Source organism: Styela clava, chromosome 14, assembly GCF_964204865.1.
Source record: "Styela clava chromosome 14, kaStyClav1.hap1.2, whole genome shotgun sequence".
NCBI classification, from domain to species: domain Eukaryota; kingdom Metazoa; phylum Chordata; class Ascidiacea; order Stolidobranchia; family Styelidae; genus Styela; species Styela clava.
Genome location: NC_135263.1, coordinates 19102387 through 19124756, shown reverse-complemented (window position 1 = coordinate 19124756; position 22370 = coordinate 19102387). Strand labels below are relative to the sequence as shown.

The 22370-nt window shown below is 33.8% G+C and overlaps 1 long non-coding RNA gene across 8 annotated transcripts in view; it reads right to left on the bottom strand.

Annotated features, from left to right (window-relative positions):
• Positions 1-21068, bottom strand: part of LOC144432090 (uncharacterized) — a 47218-nt gene extending 26150 nt beyond the window's left edge. For 3 of the 8 annotated variants that reach the window (XR_013480372.1, XR_013480374.1, XR_013480379.1), the window contains exons 1-9: positions 20993-21068; positions 20103-20182; positions 19743-19929; positions 19047-19199; positions 13579-13658; positions 11932-12094; positions 11259-11357; positions 10231-10265; positions 9791-9867 (exon numbers count right to left, since the gene is read on the bottom strand). This is a non-coding gene — a long non-coding RNA (uncharacterized LOC144432090). Of the gene's footprint in view, positions 1-1141; positions 1200-1907; positions 1991-5032; positions 5078-5350; positions 5454-6990; positions 7042-8095; positions 8222-9790; positions 9868-10230; positions 10266-11258; positions 11358-11931; positions 12095-13578; positions 13659-15293; positions 15395-19046; positions 19200-19742; positions 19930-20102; positions 20183-20992 lie in introns of those variants that run through there. The other 5 variants (XR_013480377.1, XR_013480373.1, XR_013480378.1 and 2 more) reach the window with 5 other exon arrangements.
• Between the last annotated feature and the right edge of the window lie 1302 nt (positions 21069-22370).

The following is a 22370-nucleotide window of genomic DNA, read 5'->3' as shown; positions in this document are numbered from 1 at the left end:
CTTAAAGATTTTTCTGGGTCAGCATAAAATATATATATCTACCTGCTTCCTGATATGGTTGAAGTAAAACAAAACTTGTGACATTTACAAACAATTATATGTCAATTATGTCAGCATAAAATGTCTAAGTTATTTAAGACACAAACAGCCTTTTGTGTTCAATGTAACAGAAGGATTTGTAGTAATAACTGATTTCGTTACAGACATAATTCAATACAAACTAATACAAAGCTTAAAAATTCTGGACTACCCAACCATTTGCTCCAAATTGGTCTTTTCTTTCGTTCTGGTCTTTGCAAAATGATAATCTCATCCTGTACCCTTGTACCCTGTTTAAAATAATGTGAGAGTTATACATAGCATTAGACTTTTTGAGTAGTAGACAAGGTAAATACCATTTTGGCAATTATAACATACTAACATTGTTATTCCTCAGTCAAGTTCACAATATATAACAATCGTCTCATGTATTTCTTCAGCAACATAATCCTCAATGCGATTTTAGTGTCACTTACCGTATGTAGATGTCTAATAATGAATGTGATGCTGTGCTACCCTCCCCCCAAACCCTCAAGTTATGTTTGTAACAACGTTTTTTCAAATTTGAGAGATTATTTAGATTGCCTTTGCAACAACAGCATGTATTCGAAGGGAGAGATTACCAAACCATATCAATTGGTTTGTCCAGAAATTTATTTGCAAAGGCAGTTATACCAAAGAATGCCTATGTAGATAATACAAATGTATTTGTAAAGTGTGTCAGATGAATAATTGGAATTTGGAAATTCCATCAATGCTACTAATCGACTTTTAAAAAATTTTCAAGAAGGTCAGAAGGTACCACACATTTCCTATGAACAAGGCACTGAAAGATAGCTTGTAAGACTATGTTTAATAAGTTTTATTAGTCCAGAACATATCTTTAAAAGTTTTTCCTGCTATTTGTAAAATTTGGGGGAGTGGAATTATCATTAAAATTTCACCTCATTATAAATTATTTAATATAATTGATAATGAAAATTGAGCAATTCATATTGAATATGAACAAATCATATTTCTTGAGAGAAGGTATATATGAGAACAAACTAAATAGAAATAAAATTAAGACGAATTATGAAAAATAATGAATTGCACAAAAAACATTTATATATTCAAACATACCTTTCATTTTTGAGTTTGTTGGAATCTTATGTTGAGAACTGTAAAGTTGAAAAGAAAATATTCATACATATTTCTGAAATATGGTGAGTGGTTCGGACATTTCAAATAAAATATCCGAATCGTCGTCATCTTGGTTTATTGTCCGCCTCAGATCAAGATGAATCCCTACTTTTTTATTCATATCAAACTTTTAATATGCAATTATAACATATGATTCTTTTATTGTGTGAGTGCGTTATTGGTGAAATATGTTTTTGACTGTGTGTTGATGCTTAGAAAACTGTTCGAGTGATGGATTACATGTTTTCACTAATTCATGTTTCTGGAGGGTCCATCACAATAAAACAGTCGATACAACTAACTACATATCTTCCAAGTATTCAAGATTTGATTAGATTCGAAATAAATATTGGATTTGGTTCTTAAATCATCAGGTGTTCAAAAATGCTATATTATATACATGCATGTAAAGCAGTTTTTAGTTTTTTGTGGCCTCGTTTATCTTTTGACTTAGTGGTATTATAGTGTATTTTGATAAGTAGATTTCAAATCCAACTATGTTTGAACAATTCATGCTCAACATGATGAAAACACGCAATGAAATACCTTTATCAATCAATAAATGGGGAGGTTTATTGTCAGGGGAAAAGTAAAATCAGTTTTGTATCTAGCATTGCGGACCCCCTCTGGAAATGGGCCGCCGGTCCAAACTAGCATCTGCTTTAAATGCAATTTAGAAAACAAACCTAAAGACTTTGTCTGATGCTTGAGTGAAGCCACAATGCTCTGGTTTGTATTCATGTGATTTGATTGATAGAAACGAGCTGAGCTGAAAACAAAGAGATAAAAATAAGATTTCACCTTTGAATAAATTCAGATATATAATATAGACTTTTGTATACATACATTATTTACAGTTGGAAGTAAGAAATTCAGCTATGGATCGTCTTTAATAAAAGAACATATCGAAAAAAACTATACTTTTGGATTTTCTAATAAATATTTATGTATAGAATAATTCTGGAAAAAGTCAATCTGGAATTTCACTTAAGAATGGCATATATAGGATGGAGTTTCATGTTTCAGTCAAAAAGTTGGAGTGCAGCATTCAAGGCTTTAATGAAATTATTATCTTATTGCAGATGTTCACAAAATACCTAAAAAACAAATAATCGATTTCTTTGTAGCCCAAGATATATACGGTAGGCGCTGATAGATACCTATGAGATATGACTTGGGAGAATTTGCGAGAGCTATATGAAGATTTTTGCATTTTATTAAATAATCAGGTCATCCGAATGGCAACGCAACGATCAGCTGTTATAAAAAAATTAGCTATGGAAAATCACACACATTCTTCGTAACCACTTCAGCATTAGAAGAATTTTAAAAAGGGGTGGTTTGGACCCTGATTGAATATGGATGAGCTATGACAGGGTGGTCCAAACCCAGGCCAGCGGGCCACATGTGGCCCGACGCTCCATTATCTATGGCCCGCGTCGCATTTGCGCGAGGGTAAACAAAAAATCGCATTTGGTGTTGTTTCGTAATACAAATAACTAGCAAAATCTTTTGAGATATTGTTACATCACTAATGAATGTCACTGAATTGACTAGTGTTAATAAGGCTAGCTGAGGCAACTAGCAAAGTTGAATAATGTGTTGATGAGCTATTGAGGTATTGAAAGAAATTAGTAAATTTGAAACACATTTTTAACAGGCTGTTTGAAGATTAGCACAGTGGTTCCCAAACTTTTTAGAGTTGGGACCCACTATTTATTACTACAGCCAGTGGCGCAGCCAGGGGGGGACGGTCGGGGTCGAACCCGTCGGTTTTTATTCTTTCTAAATCATAAATTTGTGCCACGATAAACATGATAATTATTTTATTTTTTTACTTTGCAAGGAATTGTGAATTCGTGAGTTATTATACGTTCATCGGTGGCGAGGTTCTAAAGACAAAAGGAGTAAAACCGCGATCTAAATTTGATTGAAAAGCGGCATTATAAAATACTGAAAATGAAACCGTAAACAATATCAGTTTTGTTGAGTCCCGCGACAGTCTAAAAACGCTTTTCTAGTCGCAAAATCGCAAAATTTCGTGTGCCTACAGCGCACATTATGTTTGGTCGCCGTTTAGGAACATACCGTCACTAAAATCGAAACACGGTTAATTGTGGGTGGGATATGCCTCTTATCCAGTACTTTAAAATTGTCGTAGAAGATTTTCGTGTTATCATTAAACAAGGTTGAAAACACGATTTTTCCCCGGTTTGTGATGATATATAAGATAATTAATCTGAAGTATATCCATCAATTTTTATTGTACTGAAATAAATTTTACTCCATGAGAATTTACAGCAGATTTAGGGATTTTTCAGGAGGTTTTATCTTTAAAAATAATCGGAGTGTCAGCATTGCGATTGAACGGAGTCAATGTTACAAGCACATCTCAAATTTGTCGAATTTGCAAAATAGAAAAAATACGGATCAAAACAATATATAATAGGCGACGGGCAGTTACCACATATGTCGGCAAATGGCCGAGGTATTTTGAAATTGTGAATTGTAAAAAAAAATTTTGTTTTGTTGACGCAAACGCTGGTTAAATTGAAGACAATTAAATTAATAAAGCAAGACATTTTAAATATGCCCTTATCGGTCACGAATTGATTACTTTGCACAACAGAAAAATCATTTTTCGTTGTAAACGTCGGCTCTTTTAACAAGTGGCGTAATCGCGGCGATGAATATGTATTTTTGATTTAACGATATACTTCATATGCATTTTCATTGTACTTTTCGGGATTTTATATCAGTTATTGAGATTTTTCTAACGGCGATAACGAGTTGGCAAGATTCCAAAAATACGTATTAAAATTAAATACACCGTTTATCTCATATTTTTATGTCCACCGATCGCCGTGGCATTTCAGAGAACTAATGTTTTAATTTTGACGTAAGAAGAAGCAACCGCGAGTTACGTTGGACACAATTAAACTAATATATAAAGACATTTTAGAATTTTGTAATTGTCAGAGATTGAACATTTCACGCGACAAGAATAATCATTATTCGCTGAAAAGACGTCCCTTTAACGAGCGCGTAATGCGAAGACTGTTACAGACCGCAATGGGAATTTATGATTATGACTTTCACAGATTAAAATTTAAATTCCATTTATTTTCTTTTGTTTTTTTGAAGATTTACGTATTCGAGTCGCCACCGACCCTAATAACCAGTATAATCAATCAAAGCTTTCTACATCTTTTTGCGACCCACCAGTGGGTCGCGACCCATACTTTGGGAACTGCTGGATTAGCATATATAACAGTAGTTCCTAACCTTTTATGGCTTGTGGCCCCCTGTTCGCCATTCCAAAAAACTATACGTGTTGTGATTGTATTATGTTTTTACGACCTTTTATGGAATGCAAAAACAAACTACAGACAAAAAACTCCAAGCTTTTTAGTATACAATCAATGGAAACCTTGCGCTTGAGACTTTCTGACGAGGTTTCTTATATTAGGCACCGTCCTTGGTATAGCCTGACAAATGCCACTGTCAATATCAAGTCAGTTTCTAGATTTTGTTGCTTCCCCGACCTGTTGCTTTCTCTAATGATTGGACATTCCATTCAATATTGCATTGCGCATGAATTGAATGAAACTTGGTGAAAAAACAAAATCATTTTCCAATTTTTAACAGTAATTTTTGATTTCAGCACGGTATGGCTGTCCTATGACAAAGTACCGTAGATATATTATTTCAACACATATACCGGTAAGACAAAAATAAGAGTTTGAATATGAAAAAACAGCTGTTGAATATAATAAAACACAAATATGGATCAAGCACAGAACTTACTCACCTTTTTCTGTGCAAATTCGTGTTCATTGTGAATTGTAAAATTTATCTGAAAATATTATAATTTAATCTTTAATATTTGGTAAAAAAGCCATCATTCAAGCCAAAGTTCATCACTCATAAATAGTCTGACTAATCAATTTCTACAGATTCTGACTTTGGGCTTGATTCAATATATTTCAAATTGTACTGATTTAAGGGGGTCCAAATTGGGCACATATTTAGTATACAATACGAGAGAATAAGAAAATGAAACCAATCAAACATGAAAACCATTGATAAATCCTTAATTGAACCATGAAAGTAGGAAATGCACATTTACCTAAAATTTCACAACTAACAAACAAAAATTGCTCATTCAGTCATCTTCATGCAATACAATTTTCCTTTTTTGTGGAATGAGGTCTTTAACTTCTTACAGATGCCTTGCAAAATGGAAGATATATAAGAAATAAGCAGACACAGAATCTGGTTATTGATATTTCTGATACGAAATTGCTCCGCGGAGTGGCGCATCGCAATAGGAATACGACCTCAGATTACCCTGCCTGGGTTCGCAGGTTTGAATCCCATGCGGGGATAGTTATGTGCACGAGAATTGCTGGACTTCTTGCCGCCATAGGGTGGTTAGCGTCTTCCTCCACCAAGTCATGTGCCCAAAACAAATACCTGGCCAACTAATCCCATACCCTACTTCAGGGGTCGGCAACCTTTAGTCGCTCGCGGGCAAAAATAAGGGTTGTAAGTCATTGGCGGGCCGCACATATTTTCAAAAAGTTGAAAACCGAACAGATTATACTTTTTATAATAAAAATCAAGCAGTGATACATTTCTCGAATAGAATATAGATTTATTTCCTCATTGCATTGCATTTTCGGCGCCATTGAACTCTTTGTACTTAGCATCAACTTTTCTGCGTTTTGTTGTCATTTGTCTAATTATAATTAAACTATAATAGGCTCATTAAACGAGTAATTGTGAATTTTATACTTGTTAGATTATAATATAATTTAGTCTACACGCGTTTCACAGTGAATTGTGTAACATGAAAAATATAATCGTCAAAACAGCTGTTTTGTTACTATAATTCAGTGAAGCGTCGCGGGTCGTAGGTTGCCGACCCCTGCCCTACTTGAACCAGTAACCGAACAAGAGGCCGTGGTTCGCCATATGATTGAGCTGCCTTAACAGCTTTTCTTTCCCCTGTGATAACTATTTAAATCCTTATGATATCCTAGAATGCGAATTGAGTAACAATTATTAACTGAACTTAGCCTATAAATTCATTCCTAATTTAAAAACTCTTTCCATTCATCAATGATTGTAAAAATAGATTCTTTCAACAAAATCGTTCCTCTGTTATAGATAAATATATGAATATAGTTTTATATATCATCTGATGAAAATACAAGGTTAACAATAGAATGACACCATCAAGTCATTATGTTCTGAATTCATCAAATTTAAAACAATACAATGTCAGATAGCTTGACAACAGCTACGATACTAGAAAGTCTCACAATTGATTAGCTAAACAAATAATAAAAATATAATTGAATTTTCACATAGTTCACGTATCTGGGTTGCATTCAAGGCTTAATGATCAATTAATCAACAATTTTTTTGTCTCTCAAATGCATGCATTTTGTCTCATATAGTTGCTTTTATTCATAAACTATTTATTTTTCTTTCTTATTACAGCAACTTATATATCGTTATCAAGTTACCATTTATCGCACAAGAAGAATGTACTAAAGCAGGTATGTGTAGATCACAAACAACAAACAAGTGCTTGTCAAACACTCAAAGAGTATGATATTAGCCGTTTGTTTTTCTATATACGCTTGGAAACCTGGCGATTGCAACGGCAGAATAATAACAATCATATACACAAAATTAGAAAATCCTCAATATTCACACCTGATATGTAAAATTAAATATGATGATGATGAAAAACATTACCTGACACTCCTTTTTCTGTGCCATATTTATGATGAAGTTTGTTGTTGTGAGCTATAAAATAGTATTGAAAATAATATAATTTTGGGAAGACTAACTAAACTAAATGTACATCACTTATAAATAGTCTAGGTCTGGGTGGTCCAAATCCAGGCCCGCAGACCACATGTGGCCCACAGCTTCATTATCTGTGGTCCGCATCGAATTCAGAGAGTAATCAAAAAAACGCATTTGGTGCTGTTTCGTCATAAAATTAACCAGAAAAATCTTTTGACATATTGTTACATCACTAATGTCACTGAATTGACGAGTGTTATGGCTAGCTATAGGAACTAGCGAAGTTGAATGATATTCTTGGCTAGTCTAAATTGTTAACTGAATTTCTATCTTTTTGGTTTGGAAAATATGATAACAATTTTGGCATTATTGAAAACCAAAAAGTGAATGCGGAATCTATTAGCCTAGGTTGGCTATGCATGATAACTAAATATTAATGTTATGGCCTGACAATATAATTCATGCAGGTGTTTTTTGTAATCAGCCTAATCAGTATTACAAAAAAGCTGCCTATATGTCAGATAATTTAGTAATTACCCTCCTGTACCTCACATTTGGTAATAAATCCATCTGCAGTTATTTTATAAACAATGTTGGCAACTTACATTTGCGGAAGCACTTTTTTCGTTATGAATAGTGTGAAATCTTACACTTAATGTAGATATATAAAGGGCGCAGGTTTTGTGGTTTTTGCAAATACTGATCAATGTTTTTTTTTTTGTATTGCACTGTTCACCTATTCTGGGCACTATTGTGGTTGTGGTCCGTGAACAGTACAAAAATAATTTTGTGGCGGAGCCGACAGCCTTGGACCCCCCTGGTCTAGGTTGAACACACATTACTCGTATCCAATAGCTTTTTTGTTCAAGATTCAACATAGTATTTCAAACTAGATGAAGGAAACATGGGTCTACTTCGTTTGCTCAAATCTTACAATAATAAAATGTTCATTTAACAGTATTCAACTATTCATATCCATTGAAGTTTGATTTACTGAAAAATTATGATGACAAGATTGACAAGGCAATGCTTAAAAAATGAAAACACTCACCATACTAAAACGCACCATTTCAATTTAGTGTGTTCATAATAAAAATATTTCCTATGAAAGATATTCACTTGTTTCATAAATATTTGTTTTATGAGAGAGCAGCACATCCTCACATATTCAACCACCCTGTAAACAAGTATGATAATAGATTAGAAACCATCTCATGCATCAAAAGATCCCAAAAAACAAGAACAAGATTCAAAGACTTGAGACCTAAGTCTTGTAAAATAGACTGATGACCCAGGGATGGTTCATGGGTTGAGAAGTAGGTAACTACTAAAAACACATAACGATGAGAACAACATTTATGGGCGGGTCAAATACTTGATTGTATTACCTTTTTACAATTGTAAAGCTATAAAACAAAAGTAAATATTTGTCTCAGAATTTTGTACTATTTCAGATTTTTCCTCTAAGTAAACGCTAACATTATTAAAATTTAAATCTGTTGCTAGATATCGTATTTCCCGGCGAATAAGTCTACCCGGTAAATAAGACGAGGCCTGTTTTTAAGCCTGAAAAAATGGGTTTTTGGATATAACCTGCCAATAAGTCGGGATAATAAAATCGCATCAACATCAGAATCTCAAATTACCATGCAATGCCTCTTGAGCGGTCGCCACGTTTGCACATTGGTTAAAATAGCCTATAATGACGTTTTCTCGTAGCATAATATTCAATCCATAATAACTAACTATGAGAATTCAAACTGTCTTTAAATTTTACTCTAATTGTGTTCAACTCGCGATTGAGTCAACCTTAAAAGAACATTACCTAATACATAATAAGGCAACACCAGAAAAATGAAAATTATCATACTCGCCTAATAAGATGACCAAAAAAAAAAAACCCCAAAATCAGGGAAGCATTCAATAAACAGATGAAGGAATTCAAATGTGTTCAATAAAAATATTCATAACCATATTATTGGAATATTTGGATCAACAAATATGTATAAAAACGTGTATACATATTTATCACATATATGAATGTGTATTCAGTCTCACTAGTACTACAACGAGTATTTTTTTGAAAAGAGCTAAATTTAAATGGCAAAAAATTATTTTCATTATATTTAGTTAATTCCAAATGATTTAGAGCCCTTTTTAAGAGTATGGCATCAGTTATTAAAAAGCTATCCATTTATTATTTTATGGGAAATTGGGAGAGATTGATGCCTTAAAAAGTGGATTCTAAAAATATCTTCATCTTTTTTTGATCCAGAAGCAAGTAAGAGCTTACACTCTATATGATTAAGTTTTTATCAAGTAGATGATTTTTTCCATATGACTAGTATTTCAAATCATGGAATAAATTGTTTTGATATAAGGGTTACTGTTCACCTAGTCAGCAAATTAAAAATTTATTTAGATCATCCCATAATTCTGGGTCATCCTAAAAGATAGCTTATCTGCCTCCTGATATGGCTGAAATACCTAATATTTAAAGAAGACTTGCAAACATTTTGTGAACAATTATACCATGTTTGGAAGATTAGGGAATACATACAACAAAGGAAATAATGAATGTAAAAAAAAATAGTTGCATGTCAGTATAAAATATGTTATTATTCAAAACGCAATCAGCCTCTTTGTGTGCAATGTAAGAGGAGGGGACAAGGATTTGTAGTATTAACTGATTTCGTTATAGCAATAATTTAATAACTAATCGAAAGATTAAAAATTTAGGACTCACAACCATTTGCTCCAAATTGGTCTTTCTTTCGTTCTGCTCTTTGCAAAATGTTGGGTCTCATCTTCTCGTTTATAATCCTGTGCAGGATTAATGTGAGAGTTATATAGCATTAGACTTTAAATAATATCAAGTTCACATACAACAATAGTCCTATGTATTTTTCCAGCAATATAATCCTCAATGCGATTTTAGTAAGACTATGTTTTGCGATTTCAGTAAGACTATGTTTGATAAGTTTCAAAAGTCCAGAACATATCTATACAAGTTTTTCTAGCCATTTGTAAAGGTCGGGGGGTGAAATTAATGAAAATTGAGCAATTCATATTTAATGGATCATAGTCCTACTTCTTGAGGAGGTATATATAAGAACATACTAAATAGAATTCAGACGAATTATGAAAAATAATGAATTGCAAAAGAACATTTATATTTAAACACACCTTTCATCTTTGAGTTTGAGTCTTGATGTTGAGAACTGTAAAGTTGAAAAAAAAATAGTCATATATATATTTTTGGAATATGGTGAGTAGGACCGAGAATTTCAAATAAAATATTCGAATTGAATAGAATAGTAAATTATTGGAATCGGTTAGACTGGAATTTTGAATCGTCGTCATCTTGTTTTATTAGCCTCAGATCAAGATGAATCCCTCCTTTTTTACTCATATCAAAATTTGAATATGCAATTATAACATGGAATCTTTTATCGTGTGAGTGTGTTATTGGTGAAATATGTTTTAAACTGTGTGTTAACGCTCATCAAACTGTTCAAGTGATAGATTACGTGTTTTCACTAATTCATGTGTCTGGAGGATCCATTACAATAAAACAGCCAATACAACTACATTTCTTCCCAAGTATTTGAGATTTGATCAGATTCAAAAGAAATATTCGATTCGGATCTTAAATCATCAGATATTCAAAAAATAGATAAAATAAAATTCTGCTATTTTAAAAAAGTTTTTTGGGAGCTAACCAGCATATATATTCAATATAACAGCGAATTAATCATACCATGATAAATAATTACAAATGGAGAACCAATTACAGCATAAAAATAAACAAAGAGGTAATCTCATAGTAAGTTCAAGAATTCAAACTAAATAAATTATTGCAGTCTAAATAATCATTCAGACTTAGTTTATGCAAGAAGAGATACAATATCCTAAGCCAGAAAACCATAGATTTTATAGTATAAAAATGAATTAATAATATAGTTACAAAAAAAATATTGTGTCGAGTTTGGCTATATATATAGATATGTGAAGCAGTTTTTCCAACGCTTTTACGTCTCATGGCCACCTGTTTATCTTTCTAGTGGTATTATAGTGGTATTTTGATCAGTAGATTCCAAATCCAACTATGTTCAAATAATTCATGCTCATCCGCCAGTTGGGAACCGCTAATGTAAAGGCATGGAGATGGATCCAAACTAGCATCTGCTTGAAATGCAATTAAAAAAACAAACCTAATAACTTTCTCTGATGCTTGACTGAAGCCACAATTCTCCTGTTCATATTCATGTGATTTGATTGCTATCGAAGAAAGAAACAAGCTGAGCTAAAAACTAAGAAATAAAAATAAGAATTCAACTTTGAATAAATTCAGACATATAATATAGGCTTGACTTATGTATACATATTATATTATTCAGAGTTGGAAGCAAGAAAATTATCTACGGACCTTCTTTAAGAAAAGAACATTTCAAAAATAACTATACTAGTAGATTTTTGAATAAATATTTATGTTTAATATAATCCTGCAAAAGGTCAGCTTAGAATTTAACTTAAGTGCTGCCAGTTAAAAAAAAATATATACTGAAACATAAGGTTAATCATAATTTATAGTGTGCAAAACTTGCTCGATATTTTTCGGTATGTCGTAGGTGGATGTGCTGAAACGACCAACGAATAAGCACTGCTGGTTGCCAGTAACCAACTTCGAAACCAACAACCGTCGGTGAAAATACACAGTCGGGATTTCACAATTGAGAAAAATTGAACTGCGGTCTACTGAAATCTCAGTCAACATCTACGTGCAACCTCATGCAAAAATGTTGTAGTTATATGATTTCATTTTTAGGTCAATCAAAGGGCGAAATATGACATCTAAAGCAGTTAAAAACAATCTAATTTACTCACTTCTGGGGATTCAGTTGATTTATAAAATGGTGGCAAAAGAATTGAGAACTGAGATGAAAGAACGACATGACAGTGCTAAGTACAGATGTTGACATTGTTGTTGTTGTGGAAGCATTGAGCATATCGAGCCATGAATACGATTGCAAGTTTATTTTTCTTCCTCCTAGAAGAATGAAATATTTAGATTTGATTGATGAGTTAGGCCAGTGGTTCCAAACTAGGGTCCGCGACCCTTTTGGGGTCCGCTAAGCAATTTCGGAGGGTCCGTGAAACAAATCTGTAATATGGCTAATAGCTTGATAATACAAAAATAAGTCAAACTTAAATTTGCAAATTCACATTCATCGCCTTTTTTGCTTTACAATCACCGCTAAACTGATTATTCTCTTTCTGTTTCGGTCACGCTGTCTCTATTGTGATGTCCCATAGCTGTGGGATCACAGAGAGAGTTCAAGTCATGTCACCAAATGTTTACTAACTGCTGAGCTATAGCTAATGCTGCCCTTTTGCACGTTCACCAAATATCGAAACAGGCAGGTTGTCACACATGTCATTTGGAGTTGCGTTTTATATTCTTTTGTTTGTTTCACTATATGATGGATTGATTTTTTTTTGTTGTTGTGATCTTTTATTGTTTTGTTTAAGTGCACAAGGCCGGGAATCTTTAAAAAGATTACTGAGGGTTCGTCATAGAATTTTTTTTCCAAAAGTTTGGGAACCAAAGGTACAAAATAAGGCAATGTAATATAGATATTAAGGGGAGAGGTGACTCTATAAAACAGAGGTCGGCAACATACGACCCAGGTAATATAATCTGGCCTGCGGCGCTCCACTGAATTATAGGCTACAAACAAAACAGCTGTTTTGATGATTGTGAATTACTCGTTTGATGCGTCTATAATTCAATTATAATTTTTTGAGAAGTTTCATCTCTTTCAACAGCAACTTTTTTGAGATGGATGGACAACGAGGAAATAAATCTATATACTATTCGAGAGATCAAGGCTTGATTTTTATTATAAAAAGTATCTTCTTTATAGAAAACTCTATCCAAATTTGACAAACCATGCAAAAAAAAATTCACATTGATGTTTTATTGAAGTACATACGCATGCAAACATTATTTTATTAAATGAACATTAGAAAGAACAAGCTGAGAACTCATATCAGTGATTCCCATTTGGTAAATGTTTTACTTTGGCTTCATCCAGTGTTCCATTTAGAAAAGTGTGATGCAACAAAAAGTGTCACATTTATTATCATTTGTAAGTCGACCAAGTTGAGTTCATGAGTTAGCTCACGTTGCTTAAAATTTAACTTCTGATCTGTGTGACAAAATGTTGATTCATCCGTCATTTGTTCGGTTTTTAACTTTTCTAAAAGTATGTGTGGCCCGCCAATGATTCGCAACCCCTAATTTTGGCCCACGAGCGACAAAAGGCTGCAGACCCCTGCTATAAGACAACCTAATTACATTGAGATCCATAGCTATCTTATGTCCGTCCTGAGCCGCTATATTTGAGGAATCTATTAATATCACTTATGTCATATTTCCTTAAATATCGTGAACATACCTGTTAGATTTTGATAATACTTACCAAAAAATCAACCTCAAAACATCTTTCTATCTAAAACAAGATAACTTACCGACATGTCACAATCGGTCCCTTCCTTGTTCCTTTCTTCTCAGCCTAAACACAAGGCTGTTGTGAGTTCCAGACAAATTCCTTAAAATGGAAACCAATAGTGATGTCAGCAAACCAGTTTATTAACCACTCTCAATATGGTTCCATAGCCATTACATGAAGGTGACCTCGGCCTCTCTAGGTGGTCATGAATTGTTGATCCCTTGGGTGCTAGCCTATGAGCAAAGTCTTTTTCTAAGTGACCACTTCAATTTACAGTATTTAGTTTCTTTTATCAAAATGTATTTATTTTTTTGTTCTCGATTGTTAGCTTTTTTATCTTTAGATGTGGAAAACAAAATAACTGAATTAAACATGTTAAAACTGCAGAGTCGGGGTCATTCACCACAATGAAGGGGGCATCGATTATGTACTACAGGGTGGTCCAAACCGCGGCCCGACGACACATTCCGTTTGGCCCTCAGAGCAATGTTAGTGTGCACTAAATTATTGGCAGGTATTTGTATTTATTGGCAGAACATTTTTGAGTTATTTTGAGTTATTCCAACTAGGAATAGCCTTATTTCTAATCCCGATGGCGGGATTCATGTTTGATTTCAGTGTTGTATCTATAAGCATCAAGATAGTACCAATATGGGAATACCGGTACAAGAAGAATGTATTGTCTTTTGCAGACAGGACCAAGCATATGAGATGGGTCACGCTTTTTATCTAAACCCCGTACCTTAAGCTCCTCATTTGGAGAGACGTTTTGCGCCTTTATTTCAGTAAAGACACTCCTCTATTTTCAAGCGTTGGCCATGTGACAGCAATGACGGACCACAGAGCTGACTTAGCGCCACGCGATCCAGTATTTTTTAGCTGTGTCCAGAATTCCAACTCAGAAAGACTGGTTGTTTTTTGACAATAGCACCAGGACTGGCTATGCTACGAGTAATAAAATTAGTCACTGCAAATATAACAATTCATCATACAATGAGCGTAAAAAAGGTGACTGAGGTAAACAGCGAGAAAACGAATTTCCCAACCAACAACAACGATAAACCACAGAGTCTGGTGTGTTTTCAAGTACTGTATATTCTCTCGCATATAGGCCGAGTTTAAAACTCCAAAAATAAAGTTGCCAAACTGAGGGTCCGGCTTATATGAGCATAACTCAGATCACAATACAAAACGACATGTGATCGCTTGTACAATTGTGATTGTACTCTCGTCGTAAATCAAATAACGCCGCCCAAATTTTATAAACATCTTTACGGTATGTCATACATTATTTGGAGCGCTATTGCTGTAACCCAAATAACTTCAACCTTTATTTATCTTTATGATATGTGCTGATTAGAATAATGATTAGAATATTTACATTACTGATAATAACTTTTCAGTCATGACCATACATGAAATGTCTTAATACATTCTACCGGACAAAGATACAACTCGATTCTATTTATAGAACTAGATTTTCTGCCGATTTCTCCTTCTGTAAACTTCAAATACATCATTTTAAATGTTATTACCAATAATATCCTTTCAGTCATGACCATACATGAAATGGATTATTACATTCTACCGGACAGAGATACAACTCGATTCTATTTATAAAACTAGCGTTTTCTCCTCCTCCTTCAAAAACCTCACTTTAGAATAGATGTTATTACCGATAATATCTTTTCAGTCATGACTATTAAATTATTCGAATGGCATTTTACTATTCACCTACAACGCTCGCTAACAGACAAAAGCGACAAATTTGAAAAATCATCTTGGCGTTGTGGTGTTATTTGTTTTCTTTGCGTTTCAATCCCTCATTTCAATTCCCTATTTTGCAAAAAAGGTACCGACAACGTTCCCTAAATTTAGAAACTTCAAATCAGATGAAGTATTTAAAATAAATATCCCAGATTTTAAACTCGGTATGATTGGCGGCACGTGATTATCCGTTTCATGCATGAACCAAACAGAAATTTGTTTAACAAAAATTAAAAGTTGAAATAACTTTCGCATGAAACCATACATAGTATAACACAAACAAGCTATAACCAGAAAAGAAATGGCAGGTAATAGTTCTTTTAATGTACTTTCAAAAAATTCTTTAGCGATCCCTTTCATTCCTGACCAAGTAATCTTTCGAAATGTAAACATTTTACTCGGGCATGCATGGCGGGTGGAGTGCAGAAATCGTGAACAGGGGAATAACGTAAAATCAATCGTGAATTTCGATGTAACAACGCGCACTGTCTCGTTTACGAATTGTTGTATCATCGGAAATGATTACATTCGTTATATTTTGAGCATTTTTGCACTAATAAATACATTATCAAAATCCTCAAGAGAAGAAAAAGTGAATTTGCAAATTCCGTAAATAAAATTATGAATTTACTCTGTAACGATATTAGCTATAATGATCGCGGGGTTTGTTGAAAGAAAATGTCGGAACTTGAAGGAGTTAGTTATAATTAGCGCCTGGCCATCTATTAGGCACAAAAGTACAAAAGCGCAATTTTTTTCAGCATCAGGTCGCATATGTAAATTATTATTCAAGAAGCGCTTTTTATTTACTTCATCTCGCCATATGGCCACGCAGAAATGCCTTTATTGCGGAATTATTTAGTCACTATTTTAAATCAACATTCGGGATTGCGCAATCGCAGCTTTGTGAGGTTTATCTGTAAAGTAACATAGACACCATAGAAAAACATAGCAATGTTAATTACGGTATTGTCCAAATAAATATCTGCATCCCGGTATCGATAATAATATTACCGTTCGCTTGTGATATTGTGACGGTGAATTTACAAATGTTGATAAGTAATATGAAAGCCCAAATGATAAAAATCAGAATAAATTTGGGTTTTGAAATCAATCAGCTGACGTGAACGCACGGGTAAACGCGAAATATAAACTTTGATGTCCGCCGAACGGAACCGAAAGAATTACCGTATTTTCTCGAAATTACGCCTATCTCGCGAATAAGCCGACTCCCTAATACCAGCTTCAAAATAGTGAATTTATAAAAATTCGCATATACGCCGTTTCTACAAATCCAAATCGTAATGGAAGACAGCACTTTGCGGATTACTGTCAACATAAAAGGAATTAAATCAGCGCCGACTTGAAGTACCGAATGTATCACATGAGAACATTTTTGATTGAAAATATTTTACAATCCTTATTTTATATTAACGTAGTCGAGATATCCTGAGCGGCAACGGCAATAAATTTGGTTATTTTTCGCAAGTCTTCTCAAACATGATTTGTGTAAGCTTCATATATGGGCTGATATATTTTATAATGTATGCCAAAGTGTCTGCTGATTATTTAATTGACTTTGTATACCAGCTGTTATTCGGGTTAAACCTTTAAAAACAAAAACGTGGGAAGCACTTCCTGTCCGATATCGGCACTTCAGAAAGAAAACGCTACCACGAGATAACGTAATTGATTTATGACCCTTCCGTTTTGCTGATTCAGGAAAAAAACGGAAAACACAGCTGTTGCCTAACCCATGGACGTACAGCAATATTTATCACACCATACTGTGAGTATTATTCTACCTGATTCTTACTTGTAAATTTATGTTAATAACGTCTATATTGCTTTTCAATGGGCGGTGATTTGTATTAATGAAGGGATAAAACAGAAGGGATCAGCATAAAACAATTTCTTTTAAATCGAATGTTGTATTAACACATTCTTATAAATCGCTGATTCGGAAGTTGCTATTAAAAGGATTTTCAAACCTCGTAGAATGAATGTCGTTTTGTGACATATTTACAAGCTCCATTATTTCGATGTTGCTCCGTAATGCGATTTGAATAATTGTATATATCATTTAATTTTAAATATTGTGTCATCACCTCAACAGCGTAAGCGATGTCATGCATATGTAACGGTAAATATTTCAATTATAACGGAGATAAGAGTCTTTATCAGCGCAACTGAAAAGGATAACATATCGTAAAGGTGATCAAAATGAGGGCGCCATTACTTGCGTTGTACCGCGATAGTGCACTAAATGATAACGTTTCACCACGAAATGCTGGCCGTAAATCGACGCCAATCAGACTGTACAAGCGTCACGTGTTTAACAACCAATCACAGACTGTACGAGCCATCAGCTGTATGATGAGACAATCACACCGGCACAAGCGATTGTGTGTGTGCGTTCTTTATCGTGAGAACTTGGTGCGGTTTGAAGCTTTTGGAATTACCGGTAAGTTAGCTAAATGTCAATCTCGTTGCGTGATCAAAGTCATGCGCGAATGAGTCGATTTTTTATGCAATCTGAGTTATGCGAGTATAAGCCGCCCCCTTAGTTTGGCAACTTTTTTTTTGTGTTTTAAACTCGGCGTATTAATACTTGCAAAAAACAGAAGGGGCGGTAATATAGATTATATATCGCCGCAAAAACGGTAACGATGTCAAAAACAATCAGCGATTCTGACGAAATTAACCAGTAAAAAAACGCTTTGTATCCGATTTTTCAATGTCTTTATTAATTTCCAAAGGGAGTATCGACCGACGTTCTGGGCCTCCTATTATAGATAAAAAATATTCGTTATTCGACTATATTCGTTATTGTTAGAAATATTCGAATTATTCGATTCGAAAAAAATATTCGATTTTGCCCACCCCTAGTCATGACCATACATGAAATGGCTTATTACATTCTACCAGACAGAGATAGAACTAGCGTTTTTGCAGGGTTTTTGGTGTTTTCAGACGGTTTTTCACTGAATATCTTTTCAGTCATGACCATACATGAAATGGCTTTTTACATTCTATGGGACGGAGATACAACTTTTAACAATATAATTTTCAATTTTGAGAGGTAATGGAAATGAATGTGAAATAAGAAGCCCTGAAAGAAAATGGCGGCAATGTCCTCCACACAACCATGCAAATGTGTTGCAACAATTTGAGGCGTAGGGTCGCACAGAAGATAAACAATCAAATTGCCGATTTTATTTATCGTTGTGATTACAATATGTGGCAAAGCGCTAAAATATGTTTGAATAAACACCACGATGAAGCGATGAGGGCGAAAAGTGGCTATTATTTGAAAATCAGCCGGAAAAGTATCTGAATACTTTGATATCCTCCACTGTGATAGGTGCCTAGACCTGTTACGATTCGTAGGGTCAGCTTATATGCAATTTTTTTATAAAATCGCCGTTTTAAGACAGTTTTTAGGAAGTCGGCTAATATGCCGATCCATCACGAAAAAATATAATTTGAAGAGACAAACCAAACATGAGATAACACCACAGTATTTCTCGGGAAGCAATTTTGAAATAACTGAACCTTACTGATAGCTTTATATATCTTTCTTACAAAACTGAGACATCGTCGAAAGTTTTGGCGGCCCGTCAACTTCGCAACCTTGGACCACCCTGATGTACTACAAGTAAAATCATATATGAAAAATATAGAATCATACTGTAACAGAAACAATTTCATATATCAAACCTGGAAGAAGACAAACCGAGCGAAACCAGAGTATCATTCAGTGGTGGAAGTTGATCATAGGATAAAAGAGCTTCACAGCTGTACAAGAGCTGTACAAAAACTTCTGGCAACTCCTGATTCTTCACCAGGTTCTTTTTTAAATATTACTTTCACCTTGGTAAAAGAAAAAGGAAAGTTTTAACAGTGTTAGTCCTAGTAATGAAAAGATTTTAATAGCCATTTTCAGATTTTTCTAGGAATAAGTCTTTGTAGAAGCAGGTAATTATATGTAGAAAAATCTTTTTGGAGGAACTACATCGTCTCTGATTCATAATTGCTTACCCCATTTAATGCACCCCGGGTGAGCCAGTCTATAATCCTATTATTTCCAGTTCATATTTTACATCAATTTTGAACAGTACATTTTATGACAAAACTCGTGGTATATGTCAACGAGTCGTATGTGAACACGAAGCATAGATTAGTAACATAAGGAAATCATAATAAAAGTAAAAAAGTTTGTGTGGGGCCTCGCCCGGAGTGTACAGCGTGAATAAGCTCTGTATTAAATTGCACAGTGTTTTTCAAAATACCACACAAACTCGCCAGCAACTTATAGTGTAATATCGATGAATTATTTCCTACATCAAATGAATCAAAAAAAAAAAATTTAAAAAAAATTTTGCAGTAAACGTTTCTTTCTAACCCTCTACTCACTCGTTGAACAGTCAAAGGTTGAGTTGAGGATGTTAAAGATGACATTTCAGATCTTCTGCAATAATGTTAATTCAATTGTTTTAATTTTGAACACTGAGACGATGTTCTGTTTCTATGTCCAATTGAAGTTCGGCAGATTAAGAATTTCACAGTATTTCAATTTTCTTGCGGATTTCACTTGCCGTACCTTGTATGAAAATAAATAATTTATTAGTTTATTCTGCCTGTTATTTAGATATGAATTGATTTTTATTTCACAATAAATTCCTGATTGAAATTTTGCAGAACAATGAAATCACTAAAATGAAAACCAAGCTCATTCCAATAACTATTGAATGATATTTGACTGTATTTTCACACCTTCATATCTTTTGCTGGTTGATTTTTTGTCTTCTGGATATCGGTTTTTACAATTTCTGTTTGGGCAGAAGGTGCCATGACTGAAATATGAAATAAAATATTATGACAAATATAATATCTATCATAGGATATAGGTACACCAAGCTTGAGTGATACTGCAATGGCGACTATATATGTTAAAGAGAGCATCCATATTTTAATGAACTGGTATTCAATGCTTGTTTTGTAACACTCATTCCAAATAATCAAGATGCATCTATGAACTAGCAATAGACAATTCACTGTCTAATTCAATTTTTACAATGAATAATTATTTTTTGTACGATACATATAAAAATACGACTAGTACATTTCTAATGCAACTCAAGAACTCACGAAAAGAATATATATGTTTGCTTCAAACTTAAGTTAGAGATAAAATCGTCAAACAAGGTTAATAATATATTTTAGAGATATATTACTAGACCATGGATATTTGCCATAACTGTAGTCAACATGCAATGACTTCTATCATGATAAATAAAAACATTCAATCCGATAAATATATTTGGTATTCCTATTAAAATCAGATTTAGAAATTAGAATACAAACAAATTTTGTTTTCAATTAGGTAAGTCGTATTTTTCAGAATGTTTTATTCTATACAAAGGAAGATTATATTACCACTTGCAATTCGACTCCGTTATAATTATAGAAACTAGCAGCATCAATCATCAGAAGTATTGAAAAGTACAAACAATGGGACAAGTTATATTGCTGAGTATAGGTAGAGGAAAATGCATATTCATGCACGAATATATACCATTGCTATATACCATGCACAAATATAGTATACCATCGCTATTAGGGAATTGCAATAATTTTAAGACTTTAAAAAAGTAATACTTAACTGAGCCCACAAAATAGGTCGCGGTACCTTTTCACAAAATATTCATTTGTATTTTTCTATGTTTGAACTGTTGCGGTCTACGTAGAAAAAATGGGCACTTCAGAACTATGTGCAGCAAGATGGCGGAGATCGGAATGTAGTATGTGTACCAGGTTAGGATTAGGCCATAATTTAAATCCAATTTTTCTTATTTCAGTTCTATTATGAGTTCAGGGACTAGCCAGGTGACTCCCTCAGTATTTGTGCTTCAAATTATAGCCTAACCCTAACCAGATACACATACTACGTCCCGGTGTCCGCAGTCTTGTTGCACATACTTCTGGAGTACCGAAAAAAAAAATTATCCAAAGAACAAAAAATGTATTAATATCATTTGTGTGTTGAAACAGTCAAAAATAGGATATAGAGCAGGAGTCTCGAACTCTATTTACCTAGGGGCCACTGGAGGCAGAGTCTGAGTGGGTTTGGGCCGCATTAGGTTTTCCGCAATAAAAGCTTACTAATAATAAACTAAAAAAAATTAACTGAAGAGAATATGAATTGATGTGATTGTGACGAAAACATCCGAGAAAATCTAAAATTTGCAAACTTATAGCTTGAAATAAATGTCCTAATAATTAACCATACGAACAGGGGCCACAAACTATCGTCATGCAGGCCCTAATTGTCCACTGGGCCGCAAGTTTGAGACTACTAATAGAGAGAAAAGATGAAACCATTGTCGATATGATTTGTCAAGAAATGAAGGTACCGTAGTCTGCAAAACTTAGGAGTTGACTTTTATTTTTTCAGTCTCTCCTTTGCCTGCGAAATTGAAAATAAATATTAAAAAAATGAGAAAAAAGAAACTGAAACCTTTTTTTCTACATAAAATAGCATGTTACATAAAATAGTATTCACATAAAATTTGAAATGTTATAAATTCATAAAATACTTCTCAGGAGTGGGAATGGAAAACATAATTTCAGAGAATAGAGTCAGCCGTACTCAAGAGTTGGCGCTCCAGAAGTAGGCTACGTGTACCAATATGGAGGTAAATAATTTTATTCGCCTACCTAACATCAAGTTGTGAATAGGGACTAAATCTATGGGCAGGGGGTATATTCACTTGCCTAAAACAAACAGTTCCTGAACTCGTTATAGAACTGAAATAGGAAAAATCCGAATAAAATTATGGCTTAAACCTAACCTGGTACACACACTACGGGAGTAGCCAAAGATTCAAGTATTGAGAATATTAAGAATTGAACAAAGTAGTTCTCATAAAAACTGATAGAATATAGGCAGGAGTGCGATCTTTGTCAGTCTTCTTTAATCCATGGAGCAGTTAATTGCACATTGAATAACGCAAATTGAATAAATATAAGCATACCCATATT